Genomic DNA, 13,173 nt, shown 5'->3' on the forward strand with positions numbered 1-13,173 from the left:
TTATTATAAATGTCCTTTCTCTCTATAACGATCCTAACCATGCCTTGGTATTTAATCGCTAAGGAGACTATAAAGATATAACTCCATAAATAACCCATATAGAAAGAAGTGCTTATGGACACAGGTCTCTGGTTTCTTGACTATCAAGCTCCCTGAAGTATATATTGTTGAGAAATACTGGAGTGATGAGGTGTGTAAAGAAGTAGAGAACTCCAGGTATGATTTTCACACTGATAGCTTTGCTTCCCTTATTTAAAATAACAACAAAGGAAAAGCATCCAAGCATCTCAAGTAACAGGTATTCTCTAGGTGAATAATAATTATGCCTCTAGACTTAAAAAATGGCGATCTCATGGATGGCAAATAAGACAATAAGACATGTGACTGGGGATAGCTAGGACTTGGCTATTGTGCAATCTATACACTAGTATTTTGCTTCAAAGATTGTGCATCAATAGTTCACTCTCAGCTGAATTTAGTAAATTTGAATGAACTGCACTGGAATGCTAACTCACCAAACTACTTTTGTGCAATGGCATGAGATTTCATGCTTTTGATATATTTGATAAAACAGTGGAGCTAACGGATCATGGGGTTCCACTAAACAGAAATATTTCTAGAACAAACACGGCAAAGAGAAAAAAGTATGTCTGTCTGATAAAGGACCTATAACAAACCTGAAGAATGAGATGCATCAAAGTGAAACTCATCATATTGGTGACAGGTATGGCTGTGCAGGCACTAATTAACCATCTGAAATTACTGGAGATTTGTTATGCATGGACTGCTTTTGTAAGTTCAGAACTGAGTCATCCTGGATACCCGTGGCAAAAATTTAGATTTTTTTTTCAATATGAGTGATAGATAATTATAAATATTTATAAGTGAACATGATTCATATTATTATGAATAATAAGAAAACAAAGAAAGAAAGGAATATCTCCTAATATTTGCTACGGTTAATAAGGTAGAAGCCTGCAGCTTCTCTATACAGCATGACAAACAAGGTAAGTTTCTAGAGCTCAATTAATACTGTGTAATAGTATATAGCTCACCCAGAACATTATGTTGTAAGCACATTGCATAATATATCTATAGACTGTCCAGAACATCAGCCTCCTCTTCTGTACTTGTCACTTTACCTCTGCTCCTTCTCTCGTCTGCTCCAAGTCCTGAATGCTTGTGATGTGTTGCAGAATCAGTTCCTAATGTATTTCAAAGCCAGAAGCTACCTATCTATTCGTTGAAGCATGTTACAATGTCCTTAGAGCCCTTTACTGCCTCTCCGTTCCCTTCTGAAACCATCACCAAATATTCCTTCTATCTCTTGACTCTTCAGCTCCAATTTGCTTCTGCTAATTTCATCCCAAGACAAAGACAAACCACAATCTAGTCGTTAGAGCCCGTGTGGCAGGAGCTAATTTGGCGTCTCTGTGTCCCGCATAGGGACTGATTCACCGCGTGGCCCTGGGTGAGTTACTTAGCCTCCATTGCCCCATGTGAACCTGAATCTTAATAACACCTACCTCACCAGGGGTTATGAGAATTCATTAATAAACTATCATTATCGGTCTTCATTATGCACCTGTGTGTAGCCCAAAACAATCCCTCTTGTTCTAATTGAGCAGTACAGTGTGTGTTTTTTCCTGTGGTTTTATTTTTTATGTGTGGGGAGGGACCATTGTGTGTTCTCTCCACTCCTGCTCAAGACAGCTATTAGACCAGACTGCTTTATCTGGGTAATTTGGCTTAGTGGAATTTTTTAAGTCATACTGCAACCTAGATGTTGACACTGAGAAATTAAAATGATGATTATTAGGCTGGGCTTCCATCCATTGCAAATTGACGGGCTCATTTTTCTCTTTCAAAACTGCCAGCTAGCTGGCCCCTTTGCTTCTCAAAGCAGCAAAGTTTTAAAGAACCGAGGAACATTACCCAAGCCACAGTGCAATAACTCTAATAAACTGCACCTGTGGATGACTCTCTGGTTTATTTATATACTGTATCACAGGTCATTAACAGAAAATAACCCACTGAGATACAACATTCTTGTTTACAGTGAGGTTCTGGTGGTGACAGCAGGAATATAAAACACAAAATCAACAGGGAACACTGAACTAATAAAAAGACAAGGGTCTATAAAGCATAGAAAAAAACAAAGCCAACTGTGCAGGCAAAAATAAAATAAAATAAACTTCCATCATAAAACAATCAAAAGCTACGGTATATTTATAGAGACAGGGGAACCCAAAGACCCACTGAGCTGGAATATTTATGGGTGTCAGACTGAAAGTCAGGAAATCTGTGTGCAGTTGGGAGTGAAAGCTTGATCAGTTGTATATATCCCTAGAAAAACACATTTGTTTCACCTTCTTTTGGTCGTCCTTAGCAAACTTTCCAACCAATAAGCTTTAAGATATCTTGGTCATTAGGCTCTGGAATTAACTTTCCAGAAAGTTAACATATGAGGAGTTTAGAAAATGTTTGCTAAGGGGGTGCCTGGGTGGCTCAGTCAATTAAGCATCTGATTCCTGACTTCAGCTCAGGTTATGACCTCACTCACGGTCCTGAGATCAAGTCTCCACACCCAGCACAGAGCCCACTTAAGTTTCTCTCTTTCCCTCTCCTTCTGCCCCCTCCCCTTCTCTCTCTAAAAAAAAGAAGAAAATGCTTGCTAAGAAATCCTTATGCTAAAAAGTAAAATTTTGACATTACCACTATTACACCATTTCTCTACTTTTATATTGTTAACAGTGGAGTCTTTCTTTACAAGCAATTGATCACTTGTAGGTAGTATAATTTTAAGTTTTATTGAGCCCATTTGCCTCAATAAAACTTCCCTACTTCTGAATCACAGTATTTGGAATTCTGTTCTTTTCTATACAATGTTACCTCCCTCTACCACTCATCTGTTAAGTGATAATACTTTTAAGATGAATAATGCAAAGTTCACAAGAAATGTTATTATAGTAAGTATGTAGGTGATTCTGGAAGAAAAGGAAAAAATAAGGAAAGGACAAAGGGAAAGAGGGAAGGAGGGGAGGAAGGAAGGAAGGAAAGTTAAACTCTAAAAAGCACATGTTTTATTTCTCAGTTATCCCTGAGATGAGTTTAACCATAGCCCTTGCAATGTGGCTATAGAGGCAGTGATGCAAATAGCACTTAGTTTTAATCGAATTATCTACAGTTGCTGTATGACAATTCTTTTTTTTTATAAAGATTTTTATTTATTTATTCATGAGAGACAGAGAGAGAGAGAGGCAGAGACACAGGCAGAGGGAGAAGCAGACTCCATGCAGGGAGCCCGATGTGGGACTCGATCCTGGGTCTCCAGGATCATGCCCTGGGCTGAAGGCGGCACCAAACCGCTGAGCCACCGGGGCTGCCCTGCATGACAATTCTTAATCACCTTCGAACATACCTGAAGTGAGTCTTATTGCTTCCGGGTTTCTATATTTTTGCATCTTCAATACAAGAATCTAGTTTTTAAACAAATATTTATTTTCTACTGCATGCAAAACAGAAACAAATGAAAAGAATAAAATGGGCCGTTTTCTAGAAACTTTTCATCTATTTAGAAGCTAAGCTCCATGAAGAGAGAGACTGTTTTCTCACTACTGTATCTCCAGCACTTAGAATAATGCCAGACACATGGGAAAAGGTTTAAAAAATATGCATGGAATGAATGAAGAATGAATAGATGAGAAATGACATTAGGGAGGGCTATAGAAATCTAAGGAGTCTAGTTAAGAGTCACATATGCTACTTTTTAAAATGGAAGTTAGTATTACTGGACAAATATTTATGTAGGAAGTAACAAACTTTCTGGTTTAACAAAAGAAGGCTAGCTTAGGATGTAGAAAGATTAGCAAAGGACAGCAATCTAACTAGAGAAAAAAATCATTATCTGGGGAACCAAGAGGTCAAAAATGCATAATATGGAGCAGCCCTGGGGGCTCAGCAGTTTAGCAAGCCTGGAGCCTGAAGCCGGGTCCTGGAGACCCAGGATCGAGTCCTACGTCGGGCTCCCTGCATCCTGCATGGAGCCTGCTTCTCCCTCTGCCTGTGTCTGTCTCTGTCTGTCTGTCTCTCTCATGAATAAATAAATAAAATCTTTAAAAAATGCATAATACTTTGTGTGGGTAAGTGTTGTTACTATCTATAAAATGATCACTGATCAGCCCATCTCCAATACTGGAAGCCTTTATAAAAGGCCATTTTTAAAGGTGATATAGAATCTTTAGCTAATGAAAGCCACAGATACTGAAAATGGGCCAAGCCTTATAAATTCATTAATTATTCACATGTGACTTTGGATCCTAATTAAGCAAGCATGACCCCAGCTTTGTAAGATTAGATGGGGTAGTTCTTACTGACTTGTGGTAATCTTTTCTTCACAGTCAGTTTTGAAAGTAATAAACCAAGATGGTGTCAATTAAAACAAAAAAAGTGGGCACCTGGGTGGCTCAGTGGTTGAGTGCCTGCCTTCAGCTCAGGTCATGATCCCAGGGTCCTGGGATCAAGTCCCACATCGGGCTCCCCACAGGCAGCCTGCTTCTCCCTCTGCCTATGTCTTTACCTCTCTCTGTCTCTCATGAACAAATAAAATCTTTAAAAATATATAAAAATACAAATAAAACAAAAAAGTCCCAGAAAACCGACTTCAGTGAACCAGGATGGAGATTAGATGAGGGGGCTCACCGGAGGGAACCTGGTAGCTACTACAGTATAACCTGGAAATTGCAAGAGCTCAATATACTTGAATAAATGAAGGAGCAACCAGTACAAATTGTTTTCCTTTACACAGGCAGAAATGGAAACCCAGAGAACTTATGCGACTTGCTCAGAGTCACAGTTTTTTTGTGGTAATGTTAGGTCACCTTTTCTCTCGGCCCAGTATTTGATCTGTTTTCTTCTGTTTAAGTTTATAGTGATTCCATTAAAAGGACTGGACCCACTAGCAGCTGCTCTCAACATATTTTCTTATTTGAGTCTTTAGCCATGAGACATACATCTCTATTCTTGTTTCTAGTGAGAGATTGAACTGGCATCCCTGTGCTTGTTTCTGAGGAGGAAATCATTTCGAGTTGAAACACAGCCAGACTGAGGAAGTCCTGCTGAGTCTGAAGGAAGTTCACTCATCCTTTGCAAATGCTCTGGAAGGAAGAAAAATAATTCGTGTCTTTGCAGTTTTAGCTAGCAAATATTGGGCAACAATCCATTGGATTATTTCCTATGCACCTGTATGTAAATAATCCGAATGGAACTGATTAACATTAAAATGCTAAGTTACTGAAGTATCCAAGGGGAAATTGATTAGATTAACTTGATTTGGTGCCAATATGGTAAATGCCTTAATGTTTTAAACAAATTGAGGCAGCAATCTGTGATTATTTAGAAACATTACATTTTTTAAGGTCTTTATTTTGAAATATAGAAGAAAGTACCGGATTGAAAACAGTTTGTTTTCATTTTCCCTAGTTTCAAGTAAATTTTTAGACTTATTTTTAGTTATGGTGATACTAGCAATGGGTCACCATTGTGTTCCTCTAGTGGATTATTTCTAACCCAAATGGCTTTTTTCTTTGTCATTTGAAGAAACCAAATGCCTTTGGGGCTCAATGCGTTTAGAAAATATGTAAATGATGGCTTTTTCCCTGTCAATCTGGGAGTGACAATTCAGTAAGCCCTTCATCCACATCATCTGTAGCATAATAGCATTTTAATTTAGAGTGAACCTTTTTGCTTAGCTCATATGTGTCTTGTGCATTTTAAGAGAAACTATTTACAGAGAAGTACAAAAGTCCCTAGAGATGCAACATCTCATTTTCAATTCCGTTGGCAGGAATACTAATTACATTATCACATATTCAGCAGCATTCAGCAAAGTTATTTATTCATTCATCCTTAAGACCTGGGTGCCTACCAGGTCAGTTTCAATAGCAGAACCTTCAGATTCTCTGTGGATGGTACACACAGATAATTAGGTGTACAGTTGTGAGAAAAATCACACCCCAAAAAACTCAGCCTTGGAGAATCACCTGCTTCCTCATTCTTTGAGCGAAAGAGAAAATCCAATAGTTGCTAGAGATGGAGAAACGTATCACTGAAACTCCTCATCCCCCCAGGTTCTCGTTTCTTAATTAAAGTTTGATTTTAGTTCTTAGATTAGCAAGGGAAACTGCTGACAATTAATACTGAAAACAGGGTGAATGATATTCTAAGAAGGTTGTCCTCAACATGGTAAAAATATTCAGAATTTACATGTGGAGCAATTTTGCTCCTTACATGACTTTGAAAGTGAGTATTTCCTGTTCAGCACCACAGGCCTTTGGAAACTTCAACAGTCATTGCTTAATGATTTACACTCCACACCATCTTCAGTAAGCTTGCTTCATTGAGATGTTCGAGGAACTAGAGGACTGTAAATATGCATATTTTATCAAAGGTGTCAGATCTTTCCTGGGAATGTTAACTCCAAGATGTAGAGAAAGTGAGTACCTGACCTGATGACTAGACTTTGGAAGAAGATAGTTCTGTAACATACAAACAGCATGATCCCCTAAATTGTCCAATTTCACAAACTAATGGTAGCTTTGCTATCATGCCAGATCTGCAGCAGCAAAAACTGGCCTCTGGTCCACTTCACTCAAAAGGTGAAGAAGAAAGCAAATCCCTGGTGGGATCATTAGAGCTTGCTTTAGGATCAGGTTTGGAAGTTCTACCTTTTTGTCTCAATGGATTTTGTGAATGACTTTGGACTAGATGCAACATTGGGGCAAGATCCCATCCTGTCTTGTGTCAAAGCATCCCTTCCCTTCATTACAGAAGATGCTGCAGTCCCTATCACAAGGCCTGCTGGAAATTTAGATGTAGGAGAGGAGTTTCATTTTCACGGCACTGCTGCACATTCAATGTCAAAAAGCAACTGGAAGTCCAGTTAGAAATCCAACTTTTTGCACATCTTTAATGTCACTTTCCCCTAGAAATAGAAGATAAAAACGGTTAGGTAGAACAAACCCACTGGGAAATCTCTCTAAAACCTAAAAGCTACAGAAAATTGTAACATTACAAATCTGTTCCTTAGAGATTTAAGGTTCTTAATAAAGGTTCCAGAATGCCAAAGATTTCTTGGTAGCCGCAGATAATCATGGAAAATCTTTCCTGTTTTCTGAGTTCCTTAATGGTTAATTTCTTTACTACAGATAATAGTGATTCTGAGGTCAAAATTTCAGTCTTCTTATTAATATTAAAAGCAAAAAGGCCAAAGAGAATTTGGCATGGGCAAAGAATATATTCAACTACTCCTTATAAATATTTTTAACTTTATAACAGTTTTCTTTTCTGGCTTCTTTTGGTGCATTCCTCTGTTGTGAATGTAGCAACAACTCACACAATGCTATGAGATGGGTAACCTATTTTCTCTCAAGTTGCTTGAGACAGGATACTTACGTAGTTATACAGAAGTTTCTCTTTTGGTCAATAGGATAGAATATAATCTCGCCCCCATCCTGAAATGGGGCCAAAAACATAGTATTGGAAAATGAAAGGGCATAAAACTTGTGTTTGAGAAAGGCACAGGACGAAGCAAGCAGGGTAGTAGGGACTGACAAGATTCTAGAATTTCTTTAGAAGAAACAAAACTTCCTTTTAACAAAATAATCAGTAAATACTGGATATTTGAAGCAAACTTTCAGTGGCTGCAAATGGATGTTAAAAATGTGCCAATAGCCATAATGGTCCTAGTAGACAAAAGTGATGCCCAAGCACAGATATGTGTGATGCAAGAAGTGGTATAGAGATGGACAGAGAAAGATGAGCAGAATTTAGGTATTGCAAAGACAGGAGGCATCCAGACTGAACTCACATTGAGCTCACTCACTTGAACAGAATTATCTAATGGTTTTCTCCAATTTTTAAATAAAGAATGATAGAAAAATAAATATATGTTTTCTAATCTGCTACCTGTGACTCTGCTTGAGTGAACAATGAAACATTTATATTATTCTATAGTATGGATTAAGCCGTTCCAATGGATCATTTCACTGTTTGCATTGAAATACTACAGCTACCTGGACTGGCAGGGACTCCTGATTATTGAAGTGAAGGTTCTGGTGCTAGAATTATGCAAACAAGGAGAGTTCATCTTCCAGAGAGTCCTGTGTTACCTGTTTCTACTTATGCTACTTCTACTTATTTTATGAAACCAGCCAAAGAAACTCATGTGAGCCACTCAAAATTGATCTCTGGCTCACAACTCTCCTTATAGAATAATTCCATAGGAAAGAATTCCAGCAATAATTCTTTTGAGTACATGCTTATTTTTCGAATTACTTAATTATTTTAAACATTTTCTAAGTTAATTTGAGACACAACTATTTAGTTAAGGTATGGTGTGTATGTTTATGTGTTTTAGTGTGTAAGGATTTAAGAGACAGAAATACCCTATTAGAGCGGCCCGGGGGGCTCAGCAGTTTAGCGCCGCCTTCAGCCCAGGGCGTGATCCTGGAAACTCAGGATCGAGTCCCATGTCGGGCTCCCTGAAATAAATCTTAAAAAAAAAAAAAAAAAAAAAGAAATACCCTATTAATATCAGGCAAATGAACTCTATAGGTATCAGTCCAGGAGAATTTGAAGTAAATAGTACCCATATTTTGCATTTTACTTTTTTTTACTATTTTGCCTTGGCAGTGTAATAGTATATATCTAATGTGACCTATGGATTAAGTATTTTTCAGTGGCGTTCTTGTATTTGCTTTAATAAGCAATTCCTGAACATCATAGTTAAGTATGTGGAGTGAGCATCATCAGAGTAATGTCTTAGATGGAATTAGGGTTCCAATGTGATATTTACCTTTGAGAATCTCTTCACTCACCTACAAAGTGCTAGCATTATACCCTCTCTCAGAAGTCCAGCACAGCCAATGTTTCTTTCACTATAACAATAGATCTCTGTTTCCTTGTCTGGGCATCAGATGTAATAATTCACATGCATTTTTAAGTTAAGGCCCTGTTAATAGGAATATGCTTTTCATTCACAAGAAGCACACTCATAACATGAGATACTTGCATGAGGAGAAGGCTATGGGGACTATGTTCTCGTGGCACACTCCCATAGGGGCATTCCTACATCAAGTAGAATTCCTATATCAAGTGCATGAATGCACTCCCATTGCCTTTAACTGAGCATGTAGAGTTATTATGCTGTGTGAATGCAACCCCACCATGATGGATTCGCTTTGGTCACTTTAGTGGTCAGACTTTCGTATAGACTGTTTTTCAATCTGGTATTTGTTTCTGAAGCACATAGACAGTGCCTAATGTTTATTCAAACTTATCAAGCCTAAGAATATTTTCTAAACTTCTTCTTATGGTGGCCCCCACTGTTCCACCTGCTGAGACTCAAACAAACACCAGTGTGTCCTAGGAATGGTTTTGTTGCTGCTGCAGTTAGATGCTTCCTTGGGGACCCTAGGAATAGCAACAACCTAGGAAACTCCATCAACGTTATAGCTACCTGCCTGAGCTTTGGTTAATCTTCTAGAACTTGGAGCTGAGGTAGGGCGAGTGGGTGGTAACACACCTGAAAATTTAATTTGGAAGAGACCAGAACATTCTCAATCTTACAAATAAAGCGCCTGGCTTGCTTCATCCTTTCAAATTTGCCCAATCCTATTCAAAATACAATATGACACAGTGCTATCTTCATAGAATACTTTCTGTATCAGAGATTTCTCACTTAAAAAAAAAAAAAAAAAAAGATGCCGCCAGGCTTGAATTCACTTGAATTGTCTAAAAACAATTACAGGAGCTTTTATCTAAGCAAATTTTTTTTAAGTGTCCATTAAATCTTATCATTAGTGGCCTTGATGGTAATGTAGTCTAAGCTAGAGCTTCTAAATAGGAAAGGGTTCATTTTCTAAACAGGCCCTTGTGGGGAAATTGTCCCTTCATAACTGATGACTGATAGAATTCAGTGAACTAGAGCTTAATATGAGCGTTCTGGCCTCTTTGTGGTGTAATCTGATAGTGTGTACTACAGGGCTCCTGACAGTTATGGTAAGCGATGTCACTCATTTATAATAAAAAATAAAAATGGTAATTTTTCATTTTTACTTTTTCTGGATGGCTGCAAAAATAACAACCACATTTGCATTTGACCTGAACAATGATTATTAAAGAACAGTCTGTAAGACTCAATAACCTTTAGAAGTTAATAGACATTAAATGATGTGCGAATAAAGAACGAAGACTATATATACATTCCAAAAGGAATGATGCAGGAAGTAAGCACAAAATGGACAAGTTAATCTGTAGGAAGTATTGTTTTCCCTTTCCCTTATAAAAAGATGGAAGAGGAGGTGGAAGAGTGGAGGGAGGAGGAGGAGTGAGGAGTCACTGGGGAGGGAGGAAGAGAAGAACTTGGTGAAGACTGTGTTGCTTTTTTTTCAAATATTTTATTTATTTATTTGAGAGAAAAAGTGAGAGAGAGAGAGCATGAGCAGGAGGAGGGGCAGAAGGAGAGGAAACAGCAGACTTCTTACTGAGCAGGGAGCCCGATGTGAGGCTGGATCCCAGGACCCCAGCTGGAATCATGACCCAAGCCTAGTCCTGACACTTAACCAACTGATCCACCCAGGCGCCTTAAACCTGTATTTATTTATTTTTCTTTTTTTTTTTAAATTATTCATTTATTTATTCATGAGAGACACAGAGAGAGAGAGGCAGAGACACAGGCAGAGGGAGAAGCAGGCTCCATGCAGGGAGCCCCGATGTGGGATTCAATCCTGGGACTCCAGGATCACGCCCTGGGCTGAAGGCAGCACTAAACCGCTGAGCCACCTGGGCTGACCTAAACCTGTATTTAAACTTAAGTTGCATCACACCAGGATTTTTGTGGAAAAAAATTGGAAACATTAATATTTTTTAAATTTGGAAAAGAGATGAATAAGGGAACTGTATTAATCAAAGGGAAACTTTTATCAGCAAACTATCTTGGTTTTAATACAAGCAGTATATGATATGGTGAGGAGAGCACAAAGCCTGGAATCCCTGGAACCAGGTAACAATTACAACTCTTCCTGATGTTAGGCAAGTAAGTCACTTTGCTGCTGGGTCCTTATTTCCTCACTTTGCTCACAGTTTGATTACACCCAAAGTAGAGTGTGTATATCAAAGTATTTCACAAATTGTTTTTGTTTTTTAGTAAATCACATTGATGGAAGAGAAATGAATTCTGCTTTCTACTCTGCCACTGGTGAGAAGTTTGATCTGAGGCAATTTCTTACCTCTCTAAGCAGGTGGAGAGAAGGGGGAGTCAGACAAGACAGTCCATGTGGTTTCTTCCAGCCCAGGGTCCTGATTATATAATACAGGCCAATAGCTATTTCAACTAATTCTCACAGTAATTGATTAATTTCTAAAAAAAAAAAAAAATTCTAAAGAAGCTGTTAAAAAACAGCTTGAAAGAGTTAACGTAGATTCTTAAACAGCCTAGTGACAGCCTGAGAATAGTGATATTTGGTTGACTATGACAAAGAATCTGATCTCCCCTTATTTGGAGTGCCAAAGTGGCATTGCATAAGCTGTCAAGCCCCAAGCACCAGAAGCTTATCAGCAAATATTAATTTACCTGTTGTGTGCATCTAATAACTGACAGCTCTGAATCCCACATCATTTTTGGTGGCCTTCCCACTGACATGTTCTTTGATTAAGAAAATAGTCAGCCAGAAAGCCAGTGTGTCCCTAATGTGGCCACCTCAGTTTAGCCTCCTTATTATGCCAGAATATTTTCTTCTAAATTAGATTTCCTGTCTTCATGGTGGCAGTTTACATGAATTTAATACATTACAAAATGTGCAGTCCCCTTGAGATTCTGTGATAGATTGTGGTATTTGGAACCCATATTTCCATGGGAAATAAAAGCCTAGGCTATGGCCAAATATTTTATCAGTTTAGCATTATCTCGAGATAATGGCACTATTAATGCTTGTTACCCCCATCTGCTTCCCAGAGCTTCTGTGGGCTCTTTTCTCACTTCCGAACAAGGTGCTGAAAGTTTTAGAGCTATGAGCTCTAGCGACAATAACCAAGCCAGAGAGGTACCCTTTGTTCTATGTTGTCTGGCATATAATAATGCACAATGAGCCCCTCTATTATTTTCCCTTCACTGATACTGAATCTGATTACCAATTATGCTACATGGAATGGGGTTGCTATGTATTACAGTTTGGCTGTGATGGCTGGTGTTGCAGTATCAGGGGATGGCAGTGCAGCTGTGAGCTCCTGTAGGATGGCTGGAAGAAGGGAAATTGCAAGAGAAAAGACTATGTAACCCCAAGACTTGGCAAAATGAAACCTAAGGTCCTGGGATCATCAAGTTACCAGTTAGATATCAGAAGCTCCCAGATTAAATAGAAATGGGCAATGGGAGGGAAATTTTTCATCAGCTTCTTCAGCTACACTTAACTACATGGAGAATATAGTAAACAGAATCAATAACTATAGAAACACATACACTTATGTTAACTTTTTGCTGCCTTCTCTATCCATCTTCACTGTATTCCTGTTATTTGTCCAGTTGAGTTGAGTTGCTATAGGTGGAAGGTTGTTTCTCACTCCCCAGTTACATCAGTCTTTTTTCTTGCCCCACATTTTCCCGAGAGAGAGGCTGTGTCTGGGCAGAGTACACTGCTCCCTAAGAATCGAGAAAGTAATATCTCAGTACACATTTCTGCTTTCCCTTGTGTTTAAATTTTGGTGCCTTAATAGTCACCAGCTAACTTCTATCAGTAAGCTGTGCTTTACATAGTGACTAAAAACCAAAAATGACTTGCCTGCTTTTAGTAATATTCCAATCATAGTCCAAACAGTGGCCACATATGCACAGCAGTATTCAGGTACAATGAGAGTGTTCTATTACTCTGATATAACAAAAGCATGAAAGAGCTGAAATCAAAGGGTTGTTAGATTCACAAGGAATGACTTAGAGATTGCTTTTATAATTTGCCACATGAAAGGTACATTTAGGACCAGTGTAAGTATATTTTATAACTGCAGTAAGTCAAAATAGTTTCTCTCATGTGTTCTGGGCAGTCTCAAATTATTTGAAGTAGAATCAAACTTCCATTTTCTGAAAAAAAAATGCTCATGGATATTGTCAACCTTAACAGT

The 13,173-nt window shown here is 38.3% G+C and overlaps 1 long non-coding RNA gene across 1 annotated transcript in view; it reads left to right on the plus strand.

Moving 5' to 3' along the window:
- Positions 1 to 1,511, plus strand: part of LOC140639742 (uncharacterized) — a 51,794-nt gene extending 50,283 nt beyond the window's left edge. Inside the window, exon 3 of the long non-coding RNA XR_012036354.1 lies at positions 1,340 to 1,511. This is a non-coding gene — a long non-coding RNA (uncharacterized lncRNA). The remainder of the gene's footprint in view (positions 1 to 1,339) is intronic.
- Positions 1,512 to 13,173: the final 11,662 nt, after the last annotated feature.

This window comes from Canis lupus, chromosome 9, assembly GCF_048164855.1.
Source record: "Canis lupus baileyi chromosome 9, mCanLup2.hap1, whole genome shotgun sequence".
Taxonomy (NCBI): domain Eukaryota; kingdom Metazoa; phylum Chordata; class Mammalia; order Carnivora; family Canidae; genus Canis; species Canis lupus.